General features: G+C 37.7%; 1 protein-coding gene across 2 annotated transcripts in view; it reads right to left on the bottom strand.

Moving 5' to 3' along the window:
• The window catches only part of LOC6623540 (uncharacterized), an 86253-nt gene that overhangs the window by 50328 nt on the left and 20732 nt on the right, over positions 1-15193 (bottom strand). Inside the window, exon 2 of one of the 2 annotated variants that reach the window (XM_002047292.4) lies at positions 4889-4910. The exons of the other annotated variant lie outside the window; for it this stretch is intronic. The gene's annotated coding sequence lies outside the window, so the exon portion shown is untranslated. The remainder of the gene's footprint in view (positions 1-4888; positions 4911-15193) is intronic. 2 annotated transcript variants of the gene reach the window in all.

Raw genomic sequence — 15193 nt, 5'->3', positions numbered from 1 at the left:
AACAGGCAACTTGCAACTCTAGCAGCTACGCCCCGCCTCTTCGCCTTACCCCTGCCACAGCTGAAGACTTTCCAACGCTGATTTCAACAAATTTAAACGTTACATGCGAGCAGATTTCAACGCGATCATCGATTGCTCGCGCACCCACACACACACACACACACACGCTCGGCAGCAGCAGCAGCAGCAGCGGCAGTGGCAGCGGTTGCTGCCGCAGCGGCTGTTTTGCTTGAAGCATGACGCAACTGCAACTCCTTGCCCTCAGGTGTTGCGCGAACGGTTTGCTTATGGCAGCTTTTCACTTTCCGCCTTGGCCAATTGGCCAACGTCCAACAGTCAATAGTCAAACATGCAACATGCAACATTCAACATTCAATGCCGCATGTCGAACACCGCAACACCAAAACGTCGAACAAAGTTAGTCATTTAGTGACTTTGCCTGAGATTTGCGTGATTTCAAACCGATTGTCGAACAAAATAAAATAAAATAACAAAACAAAAATAAAAGGCAGAAAAATAACTGCAACTGTCATTTTCGATTGGCGACCTGCTGGGCTTGCCCCACGTTGCACAAACATTTTCTGGCTGTCTGCCTTGTCGAGAGGCAAAATGTCAATTTGCGTTGTTTACTTTTAAAACTTTAATTTTTGTCTGCTGATTTTTATTTTGGTTGCCGTTTCTGTTGTTGTTGTTGTTGGGGGTCTTTTGAGTTGCATTCGTCGCGCCTTCAATTGCCGCAATTTACCGCGTCCCTCCAGCCGTTGTCCATTGCCCCGCTGGCCCCATTGGCATTAGCCGCGCTATTGAGTGTTAATTAAGCATTTATTCAACATTCGGTGTCAAAGTTGTCTTTAAAGAGCCGAAAATTAATGCCATTTTGTGCCGCAGTTGCTATTGTTATCAATTGAAAAACTTTAACTTCGTTACCGATTTCCATTTCCGATTACGTTTTCGATTTCGATTTCGGCAACAAGCGTCAAAGTCCAACCAGCAACTTCATCGATCATTGTGTGAACCCACGTTTCGCTTGGATATGAATATGACTGATTGACCAGACCAGCCGCACATATCAAAATGTTCAAGCCGTCTGAACGTCACGAACCCTTTTAATTGCCTTTTAATGAGCGTCAAACAATATGCGGCATGCTGCCTAATAACAGAGGAAATTCCGAAACCGGCAAAATCAAATTTACATATTTGCGCACAATATGACAGATTTGCGTTTTATTGGCATTTATTATTATTATTTATGCAAGTTTTCTTGTATTTCTATAACTAATTATTGACTGGCAATCACAATATCCTGTCAATTTATTGAATTCCGCTGTGGGTATAAAATTTCCGCAATTTGAGAGTTCATTTGGGAACTTAAGTACATACAAAGTGAAGAGATTTAAGATAAAATATAGCATGAAGGAAATTTATTGAAATATATATATATTATTCCGTAGAAATATCAACCCAATATCCAGCAAAATCTAGACAAATGATTCACCTTTTCATTGGCATTTATAAGTTGCTCATGCACGACAAATTTTCCGACTTTGGTACCTAGGAAATGCAACGGTAAATGCATATTATCAGGCAACCTGTCTGCGTGTTGAAACTAAGCCAAGCTAACGGAGGTGACACACTGATAAGCATCAACAGCGACCGGCACAATAGCACACAACAGTATCTGCTCCCCTGGCAACCTCTCTTGTGCCAGTTAGGCACTCAACTGAGTGTGTGTGTGCGTGTGTTAAAGCGGCAAACTGCAAGTTGCAAGCTGCAACACTTTCATACAACTTTATCACGACTAAATCTCAACGGTGACTGACTGAACTGACTGACTGCCTGACGTGGACTTGATTGAAATGCGACGAGCGCGTCGACATGCCGAGTGGGTGGCAGCTGGGCATGGAAACGGCAAGGCAGCGGCAGCGGCAATGTTCAACGTGCATGGTGCATGGTGCGTATGTATTAATTAGTGTCAAGTGTTGTCGCTTTGAGTTACGCGCCCGGGGGATTGCCATTGCCGGCATCATCATCCTTACTGCAGCGATAACACAAAACGATAGCAGCAGCAGCAGCAGCAGAAACAACAGCAACTTGTTTGTCCAAGCCGACAACTGCTGCTGCTGCTGCTGCTGCTGCTGCTTCTGCCTATTGCTACTGCTCCTGACTGCTGCCTGCAGCTAGAAGCTGCCTGCTCTGGCTCTGCGTAATCGATGATGACACGTTTTGCCTTTGCCCATGCGCACTGCTCCAGTCGCTGCTACCGCTGCTTCTGCATCTGCTGCTGCTGCTAGCGTTGCAAATTGCTGGGGAACTGCACACAAAATGACAGGCAAAAGCTGACAGAGACTCTGTTTAATTTATAAACACACTCGTCTGGGCTATCTACCACTATTTTTGCGCATCCAATTACATTTATATGCTCGTAAACTAAAAATTCTGCACAGCTTGCAGTCGGCAATGGAACTGATAATTATCTGGCATCTAGCGAGCTGGGCAGGCACCTTCTCAACCCAACCAGCCAGCCTTATGAATATGCACATGTGTAAACTGTAGAAATCGCACTTTAAATAGATTTTCCACATTTATTGATTTACGGCCACACGATTTACTGTACGACTCAAAGATGATTCATAAAAAATATCAAATTAACGTTTGAGATAATAAAAGATTTTCATAAAAGTAAAGTCAGCAAGTGAAAACTTGAGAATAAACAAACTCAGCTGCTATTATAGCTAAGCTCTAGGGGTAATCCATTAATATAGTTGGCTATTCAAACACATCTTATCTAAACAAATATACAAAAAAAAAAAAAAAGAAAAGAAATAAATAGATAATAATTTGAATAAAAAATCTATTAATTATGGTGGTGACCATATGTATAGCTACAAATTTGAAAAACTTGCCGCCTGTCTGAGAGACACTTAATTATTGAATTCTGTGCGCTGAAACATTAATTATAACTGTTTGTCTATGTGTTAAGATTTATGATTTACAAGATAGTCACAATGGAATGTGTTTTTATCTCAAGATCGAATAGAACAAGTTAAGATTGGTTAAGATTGATAAAAGTGTGATTTTGTTTTCATTTTTAAACATGTGGTTTATTTGTTATGGCCTTGTAGAGAGTATTATAATTTGACCATGCTAATGTGTAAGCATTGTAGGAGACATCTCTGGACCTATAAACAATATATTCTCTAGATCAGCATCAACAGCCGACTTGATAGAGCCATGTCGCTGTGTCCGTCTGTTTGTTTTTATGCTACTATTCTAATATACTAGTTTCTCAATTTTAAAGCTATCCTTTACTATACTTCTTGTATATATATGTAGAATCTTATCAACATCGGACCACGATATCATATAGCTATCATAGAAAATATCATTTGAAAAGTTGATTCTTATATGGTCAATACTCTCAATATTCTCACATATCTGAAAATGTATAATAGGGTATTAATTCTTCGGTATCCCAACTTTCTCGTTTTATTCTTTAATTTATGTGATTTTCACTAAAGATCAAACATTTTAAATTGGCAAAACACCTTTGCGAATAATTCACAGCTTGTAGAATGCCATATGATATATGGGATCAATATTTATAAGATTTTGGCAATATGCTTTGATTCGAGTGCTGTCTTAAGCTCTTGACAAATTATTTCCTAACAGTATTCAAATGTAGTCTCTATCTTAAACTCCCACACTTGTCTTAGACCACACTTGTTCTTCGAAGACTATCAAAAAATAATTTTCTCGATCTGAAACGACGCTCCCAGTGCAGCACCTTTTCGTGCCCAATGGAAATTGCAGCCAGTGATTGGTTTTTACCAACAAACAACAAAAAGAAAAGCAAAACATATATTATCTTGCATTGGTGTGAAAATTGTTTGGCCTGCAGGCGGCAGCAGCAAATGCGGCAGTGTTACTTATGTGGCACCTACGATAAGGCGGGCGCGCGCGCACTCCCAATAACAATATACGTCATATGGGCAGGAACTCGTATGGCCAGCCAAAGATATTGCAGTTTTATGTTTTTTTTTTTCTAGTTCACGAGCTGTGGTCGGTGCTGTGTGTGGTGCCAAGGCTGCTTTAAGATATATACATATAGATAGTGGCAATTAAAATTCCGCTACTAATACGATATCTTAAGCATGAAATTAAAACATGTTTTTTCAATTTTTCATTACGAGCTGAGGTTTGTCTATACATATTGTCGGTTAATAATCAATTACGTGTTGTCATTGACCTTCAATCTAAGCCAAAGATCTAGCGGCTTTTTTTCTTATACATCCACGCCCCTGCCTAATAGCCATGGCAATTACCTTATTATAAAGCCGCTTAACTTTTATTTTCCCTCTATTTATGAAATTTTAATTTGATATTTCAACATAGTTGTCAATCACAGCCGTTGCTGCCACATTTATTTCTCTAATAAGACACAGAGCTGCCGTTTTTGGGGAAGCATTGTATAGTTTTAACTACCTTCGGGCCCGGCCCTTTTCGCTGATGTTTGGCGCTTTTGTTTGGGTCTGTTGTTAATTTTATCGTTAGCTCTTTTTTTTCATTTTCTTGTCGTTTGTGTTGCGGCTGCCGTTTGACATGATGATGGTGATGTTGATGAGTTCCCGAACCCGCTTTAAACACACTTCACATAATTTGGACAGCCAGCAGCAGTTGAAACGCTGTGCCTAGCCCACGCACTTGTCATAATAGATTCATTTATGATTTTATTTGATTTTTTTATTACCATTTATTTTTTGGATATTTCATATGCAGGTTGTTTCTGACTGGGCATAAAGTGTAAGCTGCTTTCAGCTCTGAACAGTTTTAAATTGTTGTTCTTTACAAACCATTTTAAATTCAAATGACGGGTTTGGTTTTTACGTACCTCATAAATACATGAACGAGTTCTGAAATGGCAAAAAATAAAATATATAGGTATTAGTTTAGTTTTATGAAAATAATATAGCTTTACAGTATTCCTCGCTTCTGCATGAGAATTTTACGCATAAAATCAGTATTTTTTGTGTTGTTTTTCTCTTCAAACTTTTAAACCTTAAATAAAATAAAATGAATTTTTGATGTCATATATTTTTACATATTTCTGCACGCTCTGTCAATATCGCTTATGCGCAACTGTACCGAAAATTTTGTTAAATTAATAAAAAGCAGGAATCAAGCACTCGAAAAGTGTTGCCTACTTCAGGGCGTTTAAGTACCATCACGAACACATTCTAATGAACATATATACAAATTTTGAAGTACATGTCGCGACGATGACGCGACGCTTCTGGCACCGCGCCACGCCCCCAGCACCTCGAGGGAACGTCTGCAATGCAATTTGATTCGAAGTTGGAGCTGGTCTCCAAGTCTGTGACCGTCTGTGGCTGTCTGTCTAGCCAGCAAAAGATTGCATTAAATGCAGGCATTGTTGTTGTTTTTGCTTTTGGGGGCCTGCAAGTCTCCAAGGCGCAAGACAATTGAGTCTGAGAGCGTAATTTGCAACTGCCTGAGACACGTAACGTCCGCCGACGGCGGCAATGACGAGCCTGCTCAGGATGCAGGTCCAAATCCGACTGGCTGGCAGGCTGAAGTGCAAGCAGGAGCCAAGTGCAACAGCGCCTAATGACTGTGGAGGGGGGCAGGCAGGGGGCGCAGGGGCAGCAGCTGCCCGTCGACTGCCAGTCATGTAGCTACGCCTACTACCCCAAGCTCCGAACTCCGTTCCGCCAACTCCTCCTGCCGCTGGCTGCGACTGCGACATGTTTGCTGTTGTTTTTTGCCTAGATGCATTTTGCAACCAAAGCGCTGCTGCAGGCAAATGCACCAAAAAAAAAAAAAAACAAAAACAAAAAATAAAACATGCAACGACAACAACAACAACATGACGAAAAGTGTGTGCACAGTAGCCAGAGCCAGGAACGAAGCTGAAGCTGGAGCTGGAGTCGGCGCAGACATCGTCCTGTGGCATATCCAACAGGCGTTAATAATTTTTTTTTGCCTTCTACAAAAATGCAACGAGCTCTCTTTCTATTTTTTTTTTTTTTTTTTTGTTTGAAGAGGGGGCTGCTGCACTTATACCCTGTACACTGTGTGTAGGATAGGGCTTGGCAAAACGCTAAGAAAATGAATATATTAACCAAGTTGATTATTTTTACTTATTAATGAAACCGCTATAAAGAATGTTAATGTTTAACTTTTTATATACAGCTTTCTCTATTAATTTAGTTTTCCCTATTTTAACTAGCCAAAACTAGTTAAAACTATTGTTGAATATTAGTGCAGAGCATGCGCTAGTCGTTTATTTTTAGCTTAATTTCCGCTGCAGTTTACTATTTTTTTCAAGTTTTTCTTTTGGGCCTTGGATTTCAGCATTTATTTCGAAACTTTTTCATTTTGTGCAGTCAGACGACGTCGTCATAGAGAGTGCATTGACTGAAGTCTGCAAAACCAACAAAAAACAACACGAAAAAAAAATAAAGACGAAAAAAACAACAAGAGTGTAGTCCGCGCCGGAGCCTAGCCGAGACTAGGCAACTGCATCCTTTGTTGATATGTAGCGACATGCATTTGCTCCGGAGGAGTCTGTAAAGTCGCTGGTTGGGCGAGGGGGTGTGGGTGGGGCCGCAATGCAGCCAAAGTTCAGTAGCTGGCAGCTTTTGTGTGTCTTATGGGAAACACTTTAGCCGACACGGAAAAGTTTGCCATAATTAACGCTTAGCTTTCGGCTTGGCGCAGTTAAGTGTTATTAGTTCGGGCCCGGTTTTTTTTTTTTTGGCATTGTTAGAGCAGCGGGAAGGCAGGAAGTGGCGTCACACAGGAAGCGCATGAGAAGTCGTTGCACTTGGGTAAATTCTGCGCCGGCTGCGGCCACCCACACACGCACTTGAGCCTGCATCGAGCCGGGCCAGCGTAGCCTGCAAGTCAACAAACAGTTGTTCTGACAGGCGGCTGCCACAGTCATTGCCACTGCCACTGAGCCTACTCCTGCCCCGGCCACGACTGCCGTCAGCAGCCGGGCCACCTGCCCGAAATGAAATTCGTTTAAGCGACGTAAATCATTAAAATGGCAGCCAAAGCCGCCAACGAAATGGCCAAAAGAAAACATTTGCGAAATTTCAGCACCAGTGAGGCCTGAAACAAAGGTATATACACAAAAAAAAAAAAAAAAAAACTGAAATGCGGGCGAACAACAAGCAGACACACACAGTATACACACACACACAGCGCACACACCAAATAAAACACATTTAATAGGAGCATTTCCTTTTTTTTGCCGCTTAAAAAACTTGCCTCCGCGGCGTTAAGGAGCTGCAGGAAACTTGCTGTGGATTATTTATTTTATTTTATTTTGTTTATGTTTTTTTGTTTTTGTGCTGTCCTCCAATGGGGGTTGTCTCAGTTGTACTTATTAGTGCGCGGTTGCACGCGAATTTGTTTTAGTTTCTTTGTGTTTGGTTTTTGCTGCTGGGTTTTAGTTGATTTTGTTGTTGTTGGTTGCATCCAAAATCCAATTAGCTGCTCAAAAGTTTTGCAAATGTGCGCAGAAAATTAATTAATGTTGACACAAGTTTCGACCGTGAATTGAATTAAATTGAGAGAGACAAAGGCAGGGAACAAGAGGGAAAGAAAGAGAAAGAGAGAGACAGGAATATCGAGTGAGAAGAATGCAAGACAAAGAGAGCATTTAGAAACCAGGAAATAAGCCTTAGCAGAAAATACTCTTTACATTTTAAATGTGAACCGCTTTTCTATGTGATTCTCACACGAAATCTTATTTCCACTCTTATTGAAGGTAATTACATTGAAAGGCGTTGCTTAGAGGGGAAAGAAATGCAATCGTCGATTTTAACTCACCAACTCTCTAACGTTGTGTAACAAGATGTGCCTTTTCTTTGATTTTTCATAATTACTAAAAGTATTTCTGAAAACATTTTTAATTTAACGAAATCCACTTGTCCAAAACTCAATAAACCTTTGCCCCACCTTTCACATATTAGCCACAGTCACCTGCCATTTCTCTCTTGAAACACATACAGCTTCGTCCATCCTCCAATTCACAAGCAGTCAATAACTCAGCCGAGCCAGCAACATTTGCAACATTTCAAACGTCAGAGCATACAGAAACGGAGCATTTCCAGAACCCTGGCCTAAAGAGATAGAGCCAGAGTTGGAGCTGAAGCGGCTATTTCAATTGGACTTGCTTTCCCATTTCCATTTGAGTGCCCGCACAGAGGCCAAAGACGGGGCCAGGGCACCAAATGGTAGTCGGTGGTGCAGCTTTTCAAGCGTTAAAACATAAAAATGTCATTAACACTCAACAGATTTCTGGTGCTCAGCGCCAATGGCCAACACCAGGCAGCAAACCGACAAACAACAAGAACAACAAACGGCTTAAATGGCCAATAACAAATTGTTGCAAATGTTCGTTGCAAAAAGAAACGAACCCACAAAAACAAAAAAAAAGTTCGCAACAAACAAGCCACAAAGAACGCAACGTCTACACAACCGCATGGTGAATAGTTTTAGACATATTTTAGCAGTTCTTGTTGTAGTTGTTGTCGGAGTTGTTGTTGTTGTTGTTTTCCATTTCGCTGTTGTTTTTACGTAGACGAAAATTTATTTGACGCTCAACTCGACTTGCAGACAAGAAAATGACACAGAAACCGAGTTAACTTCGAAACGCGTTTAGGTAAATTGCGAGCTCAACTCGGGGCCTCAACAGCAACAGCAACGGCCTCCAGGCCGCAGCCACAGACCTGCCTCCCCCCAAAATAGTGCCCCTGCCCCCGTAACAGCAAAGCCTGCCCCTGCTCGATCGTTTATTGTCGCGCTCTATTCGCGCTAGGGTATCATTTACGCCATAATTTTTCACAGCTGAATATTCTGCTTAATGGTTTTTAATGAGCGGTTCGAAACGCCGCTCAGCAGAAAAAAAAAAAATATATATATAGTGACATATCCATAGTCGCACCCACCCTTTAACATATCTTAGCACATAAGCATAAGCACAATTATAAACATTTCTAATATTGTAAACAAAGAGCCTGGTGATAACATCGACATTGGTCAAGATCAAACTGTCCCCCTTTGGTAGACATAAACAATTCACCCTAAATATCACGCCACTGTCAATGTTCCCATCAGAGTACTATCCCACGCATAATTGCTGACGCAGCTCAAACTTCACTCAATTTTGACTCAAACTCTCTCAAAGCGAAGTTTGCTAAGCGACCGCAACAGTTAGATAAATCAGTTCATATTCGGGAAGCAAATCTGAATGTACTCAACAAAAGTAGCCGTTAAGTGAAAATAATAAATTGAAATATATTTTTTTATAGTAACCTAACGTGTAAAACTTAATTGGCGCAGCCGGTAGGATACGTCGGGAAAAAGTTAAGATCGCTAAAGGATAATTAATTCCCAGATCTAACGCACAATCGCGACCGAAAGTGTTGTCGGAGTGTAATAAAAATTTTCTCGAATACGTATCCGCACAAGAACCTTCGGGTCACTAGTAGCTTAATAATATTGACCCTTTGGGCAATAAAGCTACTACAGTTAATAACGACTGGATTTGCATATCGTTTGATCCCTGCAATACGTTATTACTGAGTCTTTTTAAGACACACACACAAAAAAAAAAAAAAAGAAACATTTAACCAATAATCCATCACAAACTTTAACCTAAAATAAAAGTGCAAAATCAAAGAACAATAAAGTTCAAACCTACAAACTCAAAACTATTCAAAAAAAAAGTGTATTACACCAAGATGACAATGGAATTATCAGAACAACACCTCAACCAGGCCCTTTCACAACTTAGACAGGTGCCAAGCTTTGACGGATCAACGGATCAACTAAACGCCTTCATTAAAAGGATAGATTACATCCTACACCTGTATCCAACCCGAGATGTTAGACAACATAGCATCTTATACGGAGCCATCGAATTGCAAGTCACAGGAGATGCTCAGAGAATATCACAAAGGACAGCAGCCAACACTTGGCAGGAGCTGAGAAACGCATTAATTGAAGAATACAAAGTGCAGACACCATTTGAAGAACTCCTTCGACGCTTATACAACACGAATTACCAAGGAAACGTCCGTAAGTTCATCGAGGAGCTCGAGAATAAATCTTTTGTTATATTAAATAAGTTAGCACTAGAAAATATACCTAGCAATACAACCCTTTATACAAATGCTATGAATAACACAATCAAAGATGTTATTACAAAAAAATTACCAGATAGGCTTTTCATGATGTTAGCCAGACACGACATTACGTCGACACAAAAACTAAAGCAAGTAGCTCAAAGAGAGGGATTATATGAAAATAGCGTTACTGAAAAACCTAAAAATAATAATGTTCAGGGAAATCCAAATAACAATCGTAGGAACATGGGAAATTATCAGCAAAATGCTAACCCAACCACCATTTCAAGTGGCTATTCCAACACGAATCAGAGTTATCACGCACAAAATAAACAGCATAATAAGTCCGAAGACAATCAGAAAGCTCACCACGAGTTCCAACAGAAATTAAGTCAAGGTAGATACCAAAATCCCTTAAACTACCAAAATCAGTCCCATTCACGCTTGAATGCACCAAACCCTCCGACTAAACGTCAAAGAGATAGTAACAGTGGGCAGATGAAAATGGATACATCCGAAAATTTTCATCAGCAAGCCTCGGAACAAACAGAAGAAATCCATTCATAAAATTGATTATGAATGACGAAGTTCTAAAATGTGTCATCGACACAGGTTCAACCATAAATCTAATGAAAACAAACCGCTTAAATTTTCCAGTTTACAACGAAACATTAAAGGTTCACACCATAAATGGTGTTATTGAATTAAAACAAAGTATACGATTAGGAGCAAGCAAAATTTGTCCGAGCAAACAAAAATTCTATATTCACGACTTCTCAGAGCATTATGATGTTCTGATTGGGAGAGAATACCTTGAGGCATGTCAAGCAAAAATAGACTATGCACAAGGATCCGTAACCTTAGGAGAATTTAACTTTTGTTTTAGATATAACGACGAAGAGGTCGAAGAGGACATGACCGCACAAGAGTGCCTTGATCCACCCTCAACAGAGGACAGACCATTTAACTTCGCTATTAATAATGAATTAATAGAAAACAATGAGTTTAGGCTAGAGCACCTAAACTCAGAAGAAAAAGAAAAAATAAAAAAAGTTTTACATGAATTTCGTGATATCCAGTACCATGAAGGTGACAATTTGACTTTCACTAGTACAATTAAACACAAAATTCTAACAAAACATGAGGACCCAATTTACAAGCGTCCATACAAATATCCTCAAATATACGATGAGGAAGTAAATAAACAAATAAGCGATATGATAAAACAAAATATCATACGTAAATCCAAATCCCCTTACTGCTCACCAGTAATAATCGTTCCAAAGAAAAACGATGCATCTGGAAAGCAAAAGTTCCGGTTAGTCATAGATTACCGCAATCTCAATGAACTAACTATTAATGATAAATACCCTATCCCGATCATGGATGAAATATTAGACAAACTTGGAAAATGTCAATATTTCACAACCATTGATCTAGCCAAAGGCTTCCACCAAATCCAAATGGATCCTGGTTCAATACCCAAGACCGCATTTTCGACTAAACATGGCCATTACGAGTACACTCGCATGCCATTTGGTCTTAAGAATGCACCTGCAACGTTCCAACGTTGTATGAACAATCTCTTAGAAGATTTAATTTTTAAGGATTGTCTGGTCTACTTAGACGACATTATTATTTTTTCCACTTCATTGGAGGAACACATTTTGTCGCTACAAAAGGTATTTAAGAAGCTTAGAGAAGCTAACTTAAAACTACAGTTGGATAAATGCGAGTTTATGAGAAAAGAAACTGAATTTCTCGGTCACATCATCACAACTGAGGGTATAAAACCAAATCCCAACAAGATACAAGCAATTGTCAAATTCCCAATTCCAAAAACCCCAAAAGAAATTAAATCATTTCTAGGATTATGTGGTTTCTATAGGAAATTTATACCAAATTTCGCTAATATAGTAAAACCATTAACACTTAAATTAAAAAAGGGAGCAAAAATCAATATAAAAGACAGAGACTACGAACTAGCGTTTGAAAAGCTAAAAGTACTCATAACATCCGACCCAATTTTAATATACCCTAACTTCGAAAAACCATTTTCATTAACTACAGACGCGAGTAATATGGCAATAGGGGCCGTCCTTTCGCAAGAGCATAAGCCTATATGCTATGCAAGTAGAACTCTCAACGAGCATGAGTTAAATTATTCAACGATTGAAAAAGAATTATTAGCAATCGTTTGGGCCACTAAATACTTTAGGTCCTATCTTTTTGGTCGACAATTTCAAATCCTTAGTGATCACAGACCACTCGTCTGGTTAAATAATATGAAAGAACCTAACATGAAATTACAAAGGTGGAAGATCAAGCTAAATGAGTTTGATTTCCAAATTAAATACGTCCCAGGAAAAGAAAATTATGTGGCAGATGCTCTGTCCAGAATTCAATTAAACGAAAACTTCTTAGGCGAAGATACAATTAGCACAAGAGCAACAATACATAGTGCTCAAGAAGACAACAGTAACCATTTACAAATCACAGAAAGACCACTTAATTATTATAATCGACAAATAGAATTTGAAAAAGGAACCGAGAACGAAACAAAAGTTACGAATTACTTTCACAAAACCAACATAAAAATTACGTACAAAGACATGACTAATACGCATGCCAAAGAATTAATAAAAGAATACTTATGCACAAAGAAAAGTGTGCTATACTTCCACAACGAAGCAGATTTTCCAATTTTTCAAGAAGCCTACTTAGAAATAATAAGTCCGAATAATTCAACAAAGGCAATGAAAACTAGTACAAAATTAATAGACCTTCAAACATATGCAGAATTCAAAGAATTAATATTAAAAAAGCACAAAGAATTATTACATCCAGGAATTGAAAAAACTATCAATTGGTTCAAAGAAACCCACTATTTCCCAGATTATCAAAATTTAATTCAAAATCTAATAAATGAATGTGAGATTTGCAACATCGCAAAAACAGAACACAGAGATACAAAATTAACTTTCGAAATAACTCCGGAAATCGCTAATATCCGAGAAAAATATGTAATGGATTTTTACATAGTAGGAGATAAACAATTTTTATCTTGCATTGATATCTATTCAAAATTTGCATCATTAATAGAAATAAAAAGTAGAGACTGGCTAGAAACCAAACGAGCTATATTACAAGTGTTCAACCAAATGGGTAAACCCATCGAAATAAAGGCAGACAAAGACTCAGCTTTTATGTGCACAGCTTTACAATTATGGCTAAAATCAGAAGCAGTAAATATTAATATAACCACTAGTAAAAATGGTATATCCGACGTAGAACGATTTCATAAGACAGTTAACGAAAAACTAAGAATCATTAACAGCGACTCAGACGTCGAAAATAAACTTACAAAATTTGAAACTATACTCTACACGTACAATCATAAAACAAAGCACAAAACGACTAACAGAACACCAGCGGACATATTCATATATGCAGGTACACCAGAGTATGACACTCAAGCTAATAAAGAAAAACTAATAAATAATCTCAACAAAAAACGAACAAATTATGAAATTGACACTAGATACAAACACTCACCGTTAGTTAAATCAAAGACGACAACCCCGTTCAAGAAAACAGGAGAACTAAGACAAATCGACGACAAACATTTTGAGGAAACTAACAGAGGCAGGAAAATAACACATTACAAAACCAAATTCAAAAAGAAAAAGAAGACTAATCAAAGCAAATATAACAATTACAGGTCAACAACAGACAGCGATCAAAACATACAAGCACCAGCTTAAATTAATTATTATAATATTACTATCAATAACTGTAAACTATATAAATGCACAGAGTATTGAAATTAATCCTATCAAAGCCCATAACGGATATCTCATATTTAAAACAGGAACCATAGACATTCCGACAGATTACGAATTCCACTGTTTAACGGTTAATATAACAAAAACCGAAGAAACTTTTAACAATTTAATTGAACAAAGTAAAGAATTCAATAACCTTATACAAATCGAATACCTAGTAGAAAAATTAAACAGAGAAATAAACGGCTTAAAAATAGCCAAACGTAGCAAAAGAGGTTTAGTTAACATAGTAGGAACAGCATATAAATACTTATTTGGAACATTAAATCAAGAAGACAAAGCAGAAATTGAACAAAAAATAAGCAACTTAGCAGAAAACAGCGTTCAGGTTAACGAATTAAATTACATAATAGAAGCTATAAACAAAGGAATAGAAATCATGAACGAACTAGATCAAGAGAAACAAAAAGGAAAGAAATTAGATATCCTTATATTTAACTTACAACACTTTACAGAATATATAGAAGACATTGAGATGGGAATGCAGCTCACAAGATTAGGAATTTTTAACCCAAAATTACTAAAACATGACTATTTGTTGCATGTTAATTCTGAGAAATTGTTGAATACAAAAACTTCCACTTGGTTTAAATCAGATACAAACGAAATACTGATAATATCCCATATTCCTCGAGAAATAATAAAAAGCCCGGTATTCGAAATAATTCCATACCCGGATGAAAATAATAATATTTTGACAGAAATAGCTCATGAAAAATATTTTACCCAAGATAAAAAAGTTTATAGCAGAGAAACAAAAAAATTAATTAATAATGAATGTTTAACAGGAATTTTAAACCAAATAACATCAGAATGTAGTTATACTAAAATTTTGCAAAATTTTCAAATCAACTACATAGAACCAAATATAATTTTAACTTGGAATTTACCAAAAACTATATTAAACCATAATTGTATAAATAACGAAATAACAATAGAAGGAAACAATATAATAAAAATCTTTAATTGTTCATTGCAAATTAATGAAATTTCAATTTCAAACAATATGTTAGATTATACTCAAAGCATTTACGTAAGCAATGATGTTATAAAATTAGAACCACTTTCGTTTGTACAAACGAAACAAATTATAAATGCACATACAAAATTTAACAATGTATTCCAGATAATTACAATAACCATATTTGTAATCATATTAATAAGTTTAACACTGTATTTGACATATAAGTT

This window comes from Drosophila virilis, chromosome 3 (genome assembly GCF_030788295.1).
Source record: "Drosophila virilis strain 15010-1051.87 chromosome 3, Dvir_AGI_RSII-ME, whole genome shotgun sequence".
NCBI lineage: Eukaryota > Metazoa > Arthropoda > Insecta > Diptera > Drosophilidae > Drosophila > Drosophila virilis.
This window is presented reverse-complemented; position numbering and strand designations above follow the sequence as displayed.